The sequence below is a fragment of the Eulemur rufifrons genome, chromosome 7 (genome assembly GCF_041146395.1).
Source record: "Eulemur rufifrons isolate Redbay chromosome 7, OSU_ERuf_1, whole genome shotgun sequence".
In the NCBI taxonomy this organism is placed as follows: Eukaryota; Metazoa; Chordata; class Mammalia; order Primates; family Lemuridae; genus Eulemur; species Eulemur rufifrons.
In genome coordinates this window covers 129,525,636-129,540,969 of record NC_090989.1, presented here as the reverse complement: position 1 = coordinate 129,540,969, position 15,334 = coordinate 129,525,636, and the positions used below count along the sequence as shown (strand labels likewise).

Genomic DNA, 15,334 nt, shown 5'->3' with positions numbered 1-15,334 from the left:
AACGAGCATAGACAGTAAAACATAGGAATAGGTGATGACCTTCACTGATAATCGAGAAAATGAAAATTAAAACAACAACAAAATACTACCATTTTACAGCCATCAGACAGAAAAATATCAGAAGGAGCTGTCTGTGCTTGGGTTTGCGGAAGTAGACTCTAGACAAGGATCTGTGTGCAGGTGGCTTATCTGGGAGGTAATCACAGGGAGCAGGAGTGAGAGAGTGGAGAGAATTCGATAGAGAAGGGGAGAAAGCTGATAAAACAGGGTCACTTTTGTTATAAAGATCATCCCTGTGGGCAGTGGAGGCTCAGTTCCATCAGGACATCCTGAAAAGTGAAGGGAATTTTTCCCAGAATTGTCCTTTCCAAAGAAAGGAGGCCGGGGCATTAATCAACGGAATGTGCATCCAGCATTTCTGAGTTGTTAATGCACATAAGTGCAAGTCAAGAAAACCCTCACCATCATCCAAGTCATTGAAGAACCCAGGGCAGAAAGTGAAGACACACAGAAGGCACTTGTAGTTAGAAGATAATCAACTTAAAGCTATTTGACACCTCCAAGTAATACCCATTCCAGGCATGAATCAATTCCGAGACAGCCTCTGATGAAGCCTATGTTGGGAGGGACATCTGAGAGTGTTGATGAATGCCAACCACTCTGATGGAAATAAAAAATCCAAGATAAAGCCCAGAAGATTTGATACAGGGTGCTAGAGCTATCCCTGAGCTATCCATAACAACTACTACTGGCAGAGATTTGTAAAATGGGTGTGCTCTCATTCATTGCCAGAGGAAATGTGTATCCTTATAGCCTTTTGGAAGACTATTTAATAACATCAATTACAACTAAGAATCCATATTCCTTTTCACCCAGAGATTCCCCCTCTGAAATATATCCTATAGAAATAAAGTCACAAGTATGCAAAGATAAATGTAAAATGATGTTTATTACAGCATTGTGCAAATAGAGATAAAAACAAAGTGACTACGATATGGAAAGAGTTACATTATTTCATGTCTACATCATGGAACATTATACAACCATTAAAATAATGAACTATATATATATGGCCATTGACTTGGAGAGATCCCCCCAAGGTACTATTTTATGAAAAAAAGCAAGATATAGAAATCTGTGATAATATAAACTTGGTTTTATAAAACAAAGACGAAAATTTTCTGAGGATGTATTTAGGATTTCAAGTACATGAAAGAAAAGGGAGATAATAATAAAGCTGTTTACATGGGTTATCTAGTGGGAGAAAGGAGGGATTGTGTAAAACAGTGGACAAGTGAGAGAGGACATAAAAGTGAGTGAAGTAAAAAGAGAGGAGAGCAAAAAGTTTCCTAACCAAAAAAAAATATTGTGATATGATTTTTATGTAAATAGATAAAATTGTGTGTGTATGTGGGTACAGGTAATTAAATATTTTTTAAAAGAAAGCATTGTCATCATAATGGGAATAATTTAAAATTTTAAATGGACTTCCCTATACTTACTCCATGTTCTATACTATGTATTAAAAGTGGGAACATATCACAAGTTCTTTAGCTTTAGAATCTTAACATGGCCCTGTAGATAATAAATGGAATGTGGAGATATTCTTTAGGCATTGATGATACAAGGCACAGTCTTATGTGTTCAGTGGGAACCAGTGAAAGAGATTGGAAAAATTCCAACCTTATCTAACCACTGAACTTTTTTCATGGAACATGTATGGAGAGAAGGCCAGGGAGTAAAAGAAAGAGAAAGGGGGAGGGAGAGGAAGAGGAGGGAGAAAAGGTAAAGACAAATGATGATGAAGAGACAAGAAAAATGGTAGGAGGAGGAAAAGGGAAGAAGAAGGAAGACAAAGGAAAGGGAGAGAAGAAAGAAGAAGGGGAGGGAGGGATACAGAAAATTTTCTTCCAGAAGAGAAATTTTTCACATCTGGGGGATAGATTAATAGAAAAACAACAATACCATTAAAATAAAACAAAGGAAGTTATAATTTATTTTTTAAAAAAGGATAAATATTTTTAAGTTTTCAGGTTGTTTACAGATTTTTTAATAATAATTCTAAAATAAGAATTACAAATATGTCTCTTCTGTGTTAATTGTTAATGAGCCAGAAATACATCCAGTGTTTGAAATGCCACCGTAGAACTTCAGTGTTTTATGCTGGAAATGTTGGTACTGAACTCCATACTTCAGCAAGAAGTAAATTCTACCAATACTTGCTATCCAACAAAGAGCTAAGTTTTAGCAAAGGAAAATAGTTTTAACTCTTTCTGAATTTGAACCTGCAAACTAATTCATGTTCAGGTATCTAGAGCCTGAAAAATCATTGTGTATAATAAGCTATTTTGGGTTGATTGTTACCAATATCATCATCATCAAAATTATAGAGTAATTTTAAGAATAATTGGATTTTATAGAGGTAAGGAAGTAATTCACAATCTCCCTCTCCCCTATCCCAGTTTATCTATTGAGGAAAAATTGAAAACCAGAGAAGAAAAATGAAAACCAGCATTTACTAGATTTTTGCTTACATTCTAGACGCTAGCCTATAGCTTTCATATATTGTCCCAACACAATGCTGTAAATGGGTCATTATTTTTAATCTCACTCTTAAAGATAAGAAAACAGAAGACCTTATAGGTAAGGAATTTGGTCAAGGTCACATAACCACAAAGTATTAGGACTAGGATTTAAACACAGGCCAGTCTGACACCAAGAGCTCATTTAATTCTACCCTATCACACTCATTCTGTCATGTAGTTAGTGTTGTGAAATTGTGCAGTGTGAAGCATCACATAGGGAAATTTTCTCTCTGTACCTACCATATAAATTAAAACTAGGCAGACAGTAGGAAAAAGTCAGAGACTGTTATTTAGTACAAAATTTCATTATGTCACACACCATACCAAGTGTTTTAGCCACAGTTTATCATTTAATGCTCACAGTAAAAGCTGGTGGTATGGACTCTTCAGTTGATAAACTGAGTCCCAGAAATACAAAGTAGGTTTTTTAAGATGATAAAGTAAGTAGTGAAACTAAAGCTTAGGCTTTGTTATCCTTTACTGTAAAATTAATCAGTGGTCCTAAACCAACTCTCCTTCCTCCCAGTGAGAAAAAAAAAAAATGTGTTTAAAATGGAGAACCAGAGCAAGCAGGGATATGTACATGGAGGTTAAGGTTCCTTTCACTTAGAACTGACACTACAGAACACCAAAATTTGTTGTCCTGGTTGTTGTTCTGTAGCCTTTAAAGAGGATCCTAATAACTAGATATTTTGGTTTTCTGAATATAAACAAATCAATATCCAAAGTATAAAGCTCTTTGGTGATAGGAAAGTTTTAATATAAATGCCTGCTGACAAAAGAGAGGATTGATAGGGCTAGAGGGAGGGTGGTGAGAGACAAAAATTAGTGGGAAGAAGGTAAACAATGAGGTGGAGTGGTACCCTAGATCTGTAAAAGGAGACTTCAGAAAAGCTACAGATCTTATGGGGACTTTTCAAATACATACCTACTTAGGGTATGTAATGTGAACCCCTTTCTCTGTCTTCACTAGGGAACTCTTAATTTACCAATGGATGGTTTCAGTGAACTTGAAGAACAGCTGAGAATGGCTTCATTTTAAGCAAGGGTTAAAAATAAATACTAAGCATAAGTAAATATAGGTGATGTGCAACATGCTCCAAAAGAAATGATAGCCCTATTAACTACCCTACTGTCTTCTAATCTCTGGTCCCTTGTCATCTTTCCTCAAGGCCCCCTACCCTCTTATTCTCACCACTACTACCACGGCATGATATTTGAAGGTAACTTTTGATCTCTACAAACACCACTGAGCCTTTTGGCTTCACAAAGAACAAACAAAGGGACACAAGATGGGAAAAGTCAGAGAAGTCTCAACAGTAAATATTATTAAATTCCCTATAAAGAGCCTAGGAGAAAAAAGAAATAATAGGGCTGACAAGCAAGGATTCACCTTTCTGATCATGTGAGATTATGTTCTCTCTGTGGTAACATATATCTGAAGAGTTCTCACTGGGGCAAAGCAGGACTCCTTTCACTCTTGAAATAGGAAGATTATGATTTATCCATTTTGATTGTCCATTCATCCATCCATAGGCAGGGGCATATAACTCTCAAAAAGTCCTACAATATGTGTACATCAGTTACTGCCCTTCAGATGCATATGTAAGAGCTGAAATCAGCATGATCCACTGTCAAAGAATTATCAATTTACCTAAAGCTACTTTATTCCTTATAGTTATCTTGATGTGTATCTACTAGCTATGTGACCTGAAGCAAGATACTTTTTTGTGCTTTAGTTTTCTCATCTGCACAATGAATCTAATAAGGGCACACAGCAGGAATGTTATGTTGGGTAAATAAGTTACATTGTAAAACACTTAGCATAGTACCTGAAACATGACAAGCACTCAATAAAGTTATATTTTGAAGTCAAAGAATTCAGAGAAATGGTATTATGTTATAGTTATATGTGTTTCAAAGTATCTATAATAAAGACTATCTTCCCCACCCCTGGCTCCCATCCCACCCCAAGTCATGATGGACCAACTTTTGTATTGCAAGGCTTAGAAGTCATGACAATGTCAAATTGCTTTAAAAGTTTTAAAATACATGCTCTTAATTTCTGTACCTATGTAATTGCAGACCAGTAACTTTGTGGACCAGCATCCAACCATGAACCATACTTTGAGTAGCACTTTAATAAAACATCATCATTGTCTCATAAGACACTAAGGTTAAAATAATGGATTGTCACCATTCCATGTTTTAAATTTGAATTCTTTGAAATTCTCTACTTAGAGTAGATGGGGCTGTAACAAAAATTTTGTACATAAGCAAAATTAAATGGATAAATGCTGGTAATATGTGCATATTCAAGCAATTATATTCATTTTATCTGTTTACAATTGAGGCAGAAAAGAATTTTATGAATCAGAATTACCAAAAATTATATATCAATAAGGTATCAAGAATTATGTATTAAAATCTCTTCAACTTTATGTACATCCAGTCTACGTTAAAGTGTCAATTCCTCCATCAGGAAAAAGAAAATAGCTGAAGTACTCTACATGGCAGTGTAATGCTATAAAAAAAAATCAGTAGACTACAGTAAATTGCATCATTTATCAAAATAGTTGATAATAGTTCTATACCAGACCTGCACTTGACACAGGCACGTAACTTATTACCAGTCCCCAGCTATCAGAACATGCACAGAAAAGTATTTGAAAAGCACTTACCATTTATTCAAAGTGTTTTGAAGTATGAGAAGAGCTAAATTCCTAGGCAGTCAGTATATACGTCAAACCAAGCACACCTAAAATCACAAAGTAATAGTTTTGACTTCTAAAAGAAAAATAATAGTCAATAATTAATTCTACAATTACTTTTTATGTATACTAGTACAAAAGTAATATTTGGAGTCCATAATATTGCATATAAATTACTACTCATAATGAAAATGTAGCCAGTTGATTATTATTATTAATAGTTCGGACTTACTATTTCTTAGAACATAAAACCACCAATGAAGTAAATACCTATCATGTTTTGAAAATTTAAATTACAGAATTGACTTCAAAAAAATTAAGAAACGGGGGAGGAAAGGCAAGATGGCGGATGAGAAACACTTACAGCCAGAGTGTCTCTGCAAGAAGTAAAAGATTTTAGATGAAAGTGAAAAAAACAAACAGAGAGACAGCAGAGATTGGATGAGGGTCAGAAGGAAGAAGGGTGCCTGAACCTACAAGAGACTCCATGGAAAGCAGCTACAGAGCAGAGCTGAAAGGAGAAAGGCATTGGCAGGGTATAAATCCTGAGAGGCTTGGAGACCAGTGACAAGGATATATAGAGTGGTTAAATTTCCCCTCCTTTGCATCTCAGACTGCTGGCGGCCTCCTGAGCTGCTAAAGAAACTTGCTGACACCAGCCCAAAGATAGCTACCTCTAGTGAGTGGTGAGCCTCTTGTGGACAGGCCATCAGGCTCCCAGCTCCCTCAGGACACATCCTGCCCCACAAACCCAAGCCAATCGGCAGGCACCATATTGCTTCATTCTCCCTTTACTCTCCCTTACCTGCAGCTGCTCAGAGAGAAACAATTTAGCCACCACCTCGAGGCATCCACAGGGAAAGGGAATTTTCCTTTTAGGGCCCTGCATCAGACTGAGGGATACTCAGACTGTGAGCTCCCTACCCAATGGCCCTCCCTGGTGCTGCTTTCTCAGTGACTTCAGCAGAGCAGGGCAAACCCCAAGACAAAGAGACATTGATCCAGCTTGGGTACCCTATGGGTGACTCGAGATCATCATTCTTCTCCCTGGCAAGGGCAAGTATTGATCTCCAGGGCCCAGGGGACAGACCTGCACAGGAGATCCCATACACCCAGGTCTTGATCGCATTGCCTGGGGGCACGGAAGGGATATTTGTGAACTAGTCTACTGATATGTGTGTGCCTACAGGGACAGATCAGAGTGGGTCCTACCTGCAGCATGCTCAAGGGGCAACCCTCCTTCCATGGGAGGGCCACGCTCCCAGCTCAGGCTGTGATCCTGGACAGAGAACCTCCTGGTTAGCATCACAGTCAGGGCATCTCAGGCCCAGAAGAAACCACATAATAGGGGAGGGTGGTAAGGAGTGAGGCCTGCTTCAGAATGCCAGACTGTGGGTCTCAGACATCTCACCTCTACATGCAGACTTTTTGTCTGACCGGGATCATTTCAGCCCCTCCCTGGCAGTTTTGCTCAGAAGCAGAGAACAGACCTTTGACTCCAGCTAACAGCATTTGTGGAGCTTGAGGGCAGGCTCACACAACCCAGCCCCACTCAGCCTCACTCCCCCACCTGCCCCGGATGAGGTGGAGAATAAGGACATTCCTGGAAGTACCAGGGCCCCAGCAACCATATGGGACACTAGAGTGCTTCTCCAGAGGAACAAGAGCTGGTTACAGGACCCAAAAACAAACTTGCAGCTTACTCCTCCTGGCAAGTGCCACCTACTGCAGGGAGGTTAATTTACATGCCCCTTTACTGCATTTACTGACTCATCCCACAGAGTATGGTGGAATCTCACACAAAAGCACCACCTACTGGCTCAGGGACTAAACTGGGTGTGTCATTATCTAAATAAAACTCTGAAGATAAGAAGCAACAGCTGATCCAGATGGGAAAGAATCAGCAAAAGAACTCTGGAAGTATGAAGAATCAAACTGAAAGAACACCTCCAAAGGGGGAACACCAGCTCTCTAGCAATGGACATCAACCAAATTCAGAACACTAAAATGACAGAAGAAGAATTTTGAACATGGATTATAAGAAAACTCAAAGATACTCAAGAGAAAATGGATAACCAACACAAACCACCAAAAAAAAAAAAAAAAAAAAAAAAATCCAGGACTTGGAAGAACAATTTACAAAGAAATTGAAACATTGAAGAAAAATCAAACACAACTTTTGTAAATGAAGAATTTAGTCAAGGAATTACAAAACACAGTGGAAAGCCTCAAGAATAGGGTAGATAAAACAGAAGAAAGAATCTTGCGGGTTGAAGGTAACACATTTCAATTAAATAAGTCAGTTGCAGAGCTAGAGCAGAGAAACAACAGAAAAGAGCAAACCTACAAGAAATGTGGGAAATTGTGAAGAGGCCTAATAAGAGAATTGTAGGCATTCCTGAGGGTGAAGAAGAAAATACTCAAGGGTTGGATAAACTATTGAAGGATATACTTGAGGAAAATTTCCCTGGCCTTGCTAGAAATCTAGATATCCAGGTACAAGGAGCTTAAAGCACTCCTGGGAGATTCATTGCAAACAGAAAGAAACCACGACACGTAGCCATCAGATTGACCAAAATAAACATGAAAGAGGCCTTCCTACAAGTTTTAAGACAAAAGAAGCAGGTAACCTACAAAGGACAGACTAACTGCAGACTTCTCAGTCTTCCTTACAAGCAGGAAGAGACTGGAGCCCCATTCTCACTCTTCTCAAATAGAATAGTGCCCAGCTTAGAATCTTGTATCCTGCAAAATTAAGTTTCTTATACAAAGGAGAAATACAGACCTTCTCAGACAAGCAAAAACTGAGGGAATTCATCAAGATAACACCTGCCCTCAAGGAATTACTCAGAACAGCATTACACGTGGATCAGCACACTCACCAGTGTAAAATCATTGAAAAGCTGAATGTCAAAGGCCAGATACCACAATGGCTCAAGAGGGAAAACAAAGCAACAAAGTTCAACTGAATAGGATGAACAGAAATCTACCCTACTTATCAATGCCGTCAATAAATGTGAATGGCTTGAACTGCCCACTAAAGAGACCTAGGCTGGGCCAGTAGATAAATATACACAAGCCAAATATCTTCTGTTTTCAGAAAACACATCTAACCCACAAGGATACATTCAGACTCAAGGTGAAGGGATGGAAAACAATATTTCAAGCAAACAGAAGCCAAAAGAAAGCTGGCATGGCAGTTCTGATTTCAGATAACTTAGTCTTCAAATCAACAAAAGCAATGAAAGACAAAGATGGTCACTATATAATGATGAAGGGTGAAATTAAACAAGAAGATATAACAATTCTAAATATTTATGCACCTAACTCAAGTGCACCTAGGTTCATAAAGCAAATCCTTCTTGAGCTAAACAAAACAATAAATAGCAGCACTGTAATAGCTGGTGACTTGAACACCCCTCTGACAGAACAGAACAGATCCTCCAAACAGAAAATAAACAAAGACACAATGAACTTAAACATAACTCCAGAACAAATGGGCCTGACTGACATTTATAGAACATTCAACCCAAAAACCACTGCATATACCTTTTTCTCATCAGCTCATGGAACATTCTCTAAGATTGACCATATCCTAGGCCACAAAGCATGCCTCAACAAATTTAAAAAAAGAGAAATTATACCATGCATCTTCTCAGACTACAGGGGAATAAAATTAGAAATCAACTCCAACAGAAACTCTCATCTCTACACAAAGTCATGGAAACTAAACAACCTTCTGCTGAATAATTATTGGGTTAAGGAGAAAATTAAGATAGAAATTAAAAGATTCTTTAAATGATAAAGAAGACACAAGTTATCAAAATCTGTGGGACACAGCTAAAGCAGTCCTAAGAGAAAAATTTATACTGATAAATTCCTACATATAAAAGACAGAATGATCACAAATTAACAATCTAATGAATTGTCTCAAAGAACTGGAAAAGGATGACCAAACCAACCCCAAACCCAGCAGAAGAAAGGAGATAACAGATATTAGAGCAGAACTAAATGAAACCAACAACAACAACAACAACAAAACTATATGGAAGATTAATAAAACAAAAGGTTTGTTCTTTGAAAAAATAAACAAAATTGACATGCCTCTTGCTAGATTAATGAGAAACAGAAAAGAAAAGACACTAATAAGCTCCATCAGGAATGCAAAAGGAGAAATTACAACTGATACCATGGAAATACAAAATGAGTATTTTATTGAGTACTATAAAAATCTCTATGTACAAAAACTTGAAAAAGTGGAGGAAATGGACAAATTCTTAGAAACACACAGCTTCCTTAGGCTCAATAAAGAGAAATCAAATTCCTGAATAGACCAATATCAAATACTAAAATTGAAGCAACAATAAAAAGCCTTCCTAAAAATAAAAGATCTGGACCAGATAGTTTCACACCCTAATTATATTAGACCTACAAAGAAGAAATGGTGCCTATCCTGCAGAAATTATTCCACAACATCTAGAAGAAAGGAATCCTCCCCAATACGTTTTATGATGTGAACATCACTCTGATACCAAACCAGGAAAGGACGCAACAAAAAAAAAAAAAAGAAAGAAAGAAAACTACAGGCAAATATCCCTTAGGAATATAGATCCCAAAATTCTCAACAAAATCCTAAAAAACCAAATTCAGTTGCTTATCAAAAAAATAATCCATCATGACCAAGTGGGCTTCACCCCAGAGATGCAGTAATGATTCAACACATGCAAATCTATAAATGTAATTTACCACATAAATAAAAGCAAAAACAAAGACCATATAATCCTCTCAATAGATGCAAAAAAAAATTCTACAAAATTCAACACTCTTTTATGATAAGAACACTTAACAAAATAGGCATAGACGAGACTTAACTGAAAATGATAAGAGCCATATATGACAAATGCACAGCCAACATCATACTGAATGGGGAAAATTGAAAGCATTCCACTTAAAACTGGAACCAGACAAGGTTGTCTTCTATCACCACTTCTTTTCAACATAGTGCTGGAAGTCTTAGCCAGAGCAATCGGACAAGACAATGAAATTAAGGACATTCAAATGGGGGCAAAAGAGGTCAAACTATTGCTCTTTGCTAATGATATGGTCTTATATCTAGAAAACCCCAAAGATTCTGCCATAAGACTACTGGAATCTATAAATAAATTCAGCAAAGTCTCAGGTTACAAAATTAATGTACAGAAATCAGTAGCATTCCTATATGCCAACAACAATCAAACTGAGAACCAAATCAAAGACTCAATACACTTCACAATAGCAAAAAAGAAAATAAAATATCTAGGAATATATTTAACTAAGAAGGTGAAAGACCTCTACAGGGAGAACTATGAAACACTGAGTAAGGAAATAGCAGACATCAAAAACAGATGGAAAGCCATACCATGCTCATGGATCAGCAGAATCAATATTGTTAAAATGTCTAAACTACCCAAAGTGACCTACAGATTCAATGCAATCCCTATTAAAATATCAATATAATTTGTTGCGGATCTAGAAAAATTAATTCTATGCTTTGTATGGAACCAGAGAAAACTCTGTATAGCAAAATCAATCTTAAGCAAAAAGAACAAATTGGGAGGCATTAATTTACCAGACTTCAAGCTATACTACAAGGCTATAATATCTAAAACAGCACAAGAACAGAGACATAGACCAATGGAACAGAATGGAGAACCCAGATATAAAACCATTCTCATATAGCCATCTAATCTTTGACAAAGCAGACAAAAACATACACTGGGGAAAACAATCTTTATTCAATAAATGGTGCTGGGAAAATTGGATAGCCACATGTAGAAGACTGAAACAGGATTCCCTCCTCTCACCTCTCACAAAATCAACTTACAGTAGATAACAGAATTAAACCTAAGGTATGAAATTATAAGAATTGTAGAAGAAAATGTTGTATAAACTTTTATAGACATCAGCCTAGACAAAGAATTTATGAAGAAGACCCCAAAGGCAATCACAGCAACAACAAAAATAAATAACTGGGACCTGACCAAATTAAAAACCATCTGCACAGCCAAGGAAACTCACAAAAACAAACAGATAACCTATAGAATGGGAGAAAATATTCACATGCTACATATCTGATAAAGGGCTGATAACTACAATCTATATACAACTCAGGAAAATCAGCAAGAAAAAATTAAACAACACCATTAAAAAGTGGGCAAAGGACATGAACAAAAGCTTTTCAAAAGAAGACAGAATAATCGCCAAGAAACATATGAACAAATGCTCAACATCTCTAATCATCAGGGAAATGCAAATCAAAACCACAATGAGATATCACTTATCTCCAGTGAGAATGGCCTTTATCAAAAAGTCCCAAAACAATAAATATTGTTGTGACTGTGGAGAGATAGGAACACTCATACACTGCTGGTGGGGCTATAAACTAGTACAACCTCTGTGGAAAGTAATATGGAGATATCTCAAAGAGCTACAAGTAGAACTACCATTTCATCCAGCAATCCCATTACTGGGCATGTACCCAAAGGAAAAAAAGACATTCCATAAAAAACACATCTGCCCTTGAATGTTTATAGCAGCACAGTTCACAATTGCAAAGATGTGGAAACAACCCAAGTGCCCATCAATACCTGAGTGGATTAATAAAATGTGGTATATGTATACCATGAAGTTCTACTCAGCCACAAAAAAACAATGGTGATATAGCACCACTTGTATTATCCTGGAGCCTAGAGCTGGTGCCCATTATACTAAGTGAAGTATCACAAGAATGGGAAAATAATCACCATATGTCCTCACCATCAAGTTGGTATTAACTGATCAACACTTATGTGTGCATATAGTAGTAACATTCATCAGTTGTGGGGCAGGTGGGAGGGGAGAGGAGAGGATGAGTATATTCACACCTAATAGGTGTGGTGTGCAGTTTGGAGGATGGACATGCTTGAAGCTTAGACTCAGTTGGGGCAAAGGCAATATATGTAACCTAAACATTTGTACTCCCATAATATGCTGAAATAAAGAAAAATTAAAAAAATAAGAAATGTATCATCGATCTTCTTAAGTAGTTCCCTACCCATGAAGTGCAAACTCAAGTTATTTTCCTGATAATGATGATATATATTGCTTTATGTATAATGTGTTAGATAATCTTAGAAAAATCAAGTTGAAAAGTTTTAAAATATTACCTAGTTAAACCTTTAACATTATCAGTCTGTGTTCTTGAATAACAAGAATCCTCATAACTAGGGGGTTGGGGAAATGAAAATTGCAATCACAATTAGAAATACCCCTACACATCTACTGGAATGACAAAAGGAAAAAATAGGCACCACAATGTGCTGAGAAGCATTCAGCAACACTAAAATTCTCATACATTTCTGGTGAGAATGAAAATGAAACAGACAGTTTAAAAAACAGTTTGGTAGCTTCTTACAGTCACTTACCACATGATCCAATAATCCTACAACTAGGTATTTTCCCAAAAGAAATAGCAACATATGTCAGATTGGACAGTTAGTACTATATGTAGTTGTGCCTGGGTAACAACTGTGGTGTATAGGAGACACCAATAATGCCAAGAAGGTCTACAATGCTTAGCTTTGTTAAAATAAATATCTCAGCAATTTTTTAGTTTTTAAATTCTATTTTTCTAATTGACAAATAAAATTGTATGTATTTATTATGTGCAACATGGTGTTTTGGAATATATATACATTGTGGAATGACTAAGTTGAGCTAATTAATACATGCATTACCTCACATATTTTTCTGATGAGAACACTTAAAATCTCTTAAAATTTTGAAAAATACAATAAATTGTTATTAAGTATGGCCATTATATTGTACAATAGATTTCCTAAACCTATTCCTCCTATGTATCTGAAATTTTATAATCTTTGGCCAACATCTCCCCAATACTACCAACCTGTCACCACCCTAGCCTCTGGTAATCATCATTTTACTTTCTACTTCTATGAGTTCAAGTTTTTTAGATTCCATATATAAGTGAGATCATATGGTATGTGTTGTTCTGTGTCTGTCTTATTTCACTTAACAGGATGTTCTCCAGGTTCATCCATGTTATTATAAATAACAGGATTTCCTTTTTTATGGCTAAATAACATTTCATTGTGTATTTATATAACATTTTCTTTATTCATTCATCCATTGATGGATACTTAGTTTGATTTGCTATTTTAGCTATTGTGAATAATGCTGCAATGAACATGAGAGTACAGATATCTCTTTGACATACCGATTTCATTTCCTTCGGATATGTACCCAATAATGGGAATGGGAATGCTAGATCATACAGTAATTCTATTTTTAATTTCTCTAGAAACTTCATACTGTTTTTCATGACTGTACTAATTTACATTCCCACCAACAGTATGTAAGGGTTTCCTTTTCTTCTCATGCTCATCAACACTTATCTTTCATCTTTTTCATAATAATTATTCTAACAGGTGTGAGGTGATAACTCATTGTGGTTTTAATTTGCACTTCCCTGGTGATTAGTTATGTAGAGCATTTTTTCATATACCTATCGGCCATTTGTACATCTTCCCTTGAGAAATGTCTGCTCATGTCCTTGGTCCATTTTTTAATTGGGCTATTTCTTTTCTTACTATTGAGTTGTTTGAGTTTCTTATATATTTTGGATGTTAACTCCTTATCAGCTATGTGGTTTGCAAATATTTTCTTCCATTCCATAGGATGTCTCTTCACTCTGTCAATTATCTTCTTTGCTATGCAGACATTTTTTAGTTTGATTTAATTCCATTTGCTTATTTTTTTCTTTTTTTGCCTGTTCTTTTGGGATCATATCCAAAAAAATCATTGCCCAGACCAATATCATGGAGTTTTTCCCTATGTTTTCTTCTAGTAATTTCATAGTTTTGGGTTTTAGGTTTAAGTCTTTAATCCATTTTGAGTTGATTTTTATACAATATGAGATAAGGGTCTAATTTCATTCTTTTGCATATGGATATGCAGTTTTATCAACACCGTTTATTGAAGATACTGTCATTTTCCCATTATGTATTCTTGGCACCTTTGTCAAAAAATCTGTTGCAAATGCATGGATTTATTTCTGTGCTCTCTATTTTGTCCCATTGATCTGTGTATCTACTTCTATTCCAGTACCATGCTATTTTGATTACTGTTGCTTTGTAGTATATTTTGAAATCAAGTAATGTGATATCTTCAGCTTTGTTCTCCTTGTTCAAGATTGCTTTGGCTATTCTGGGTCTTTTGTGGTTCCATGTGAATTTGGGGATTGTACTTTTGGCTATCTTTTCAAAAAAACCAACCCAGTTTCATTGATCTTTTCTATTATTTTTCTAATTTCTATTTCACTTATTTCTTCTTTGATCTTAATTATTTCCTACCTTCTACTAACTTTGGGGTGAGTTTATTCTTCTTTATCTATTTCCTTAAGGTGTAACGTTAGGCAGTTTATTTGAGACCTTTCCTTTAGTTTGATGTACGTATCTAATGTTATAAATGTCCCTATTAGCAGTATTTTTGGTGCATCCCATAAGTTTGGGTGTGACGTTTACATTTGCTTTTGTCTCAAGATTCTTTAAAATTTTCCTTTTAATTTCTTCATTGACCTATTGGTTGTTCAGGAGTATGTTGTTTAATTTCTATGTGAATTTGCGAATTTCCCAGAAGTTCAATGTGTTAATGATTTATAGTTTCATACCATTGTGGTCAGGAAAGATACATAATATAATTTCAATATTCTTAAATGTGTTAAGACTTGTTTTGTGGCCTAACATATGATCTGTCCTGGAGAGGGTTCTGATTGTGCTTGAGAAGAATGTTTTTTCTGCTGTTGTTAGATGGAATATTCTGTTAGGTCCATTTGGACTAAAGTATGATTTAAGTCCAATGTTTCCTTATTTATTTTCTATCTGGATAATTTATCTATTGCTAAAAGTGGTGTATTGAAGTCCTCTACTATTATTGTATTTCAGTTTATCTGTCCCTTCAGCTCTATTAATATTTGCTTTATATATTTAGGAGCACTGATAT

General features: G+C 36.0%; 1 non-coding gene across 1 annotated transcript; it reads left to right on the top strand.

The window, feature by feature from the left end:
* The first annotated feature begins 593 nt into the window (after positions 1 to 593).
* Positions 594 to 673, top strand: LOC138388972 (small nucleolar RNA SNORD74). The gene has a single exon (XR_011234419.1). It is a non-coding gene; the product is annotated as a small nucleolar RNA SNORD74 (small nucleolar RNA).
* The last annotated feature ends 14,661 nt before the right edge of the window (positions 674 to 15,334 follow it).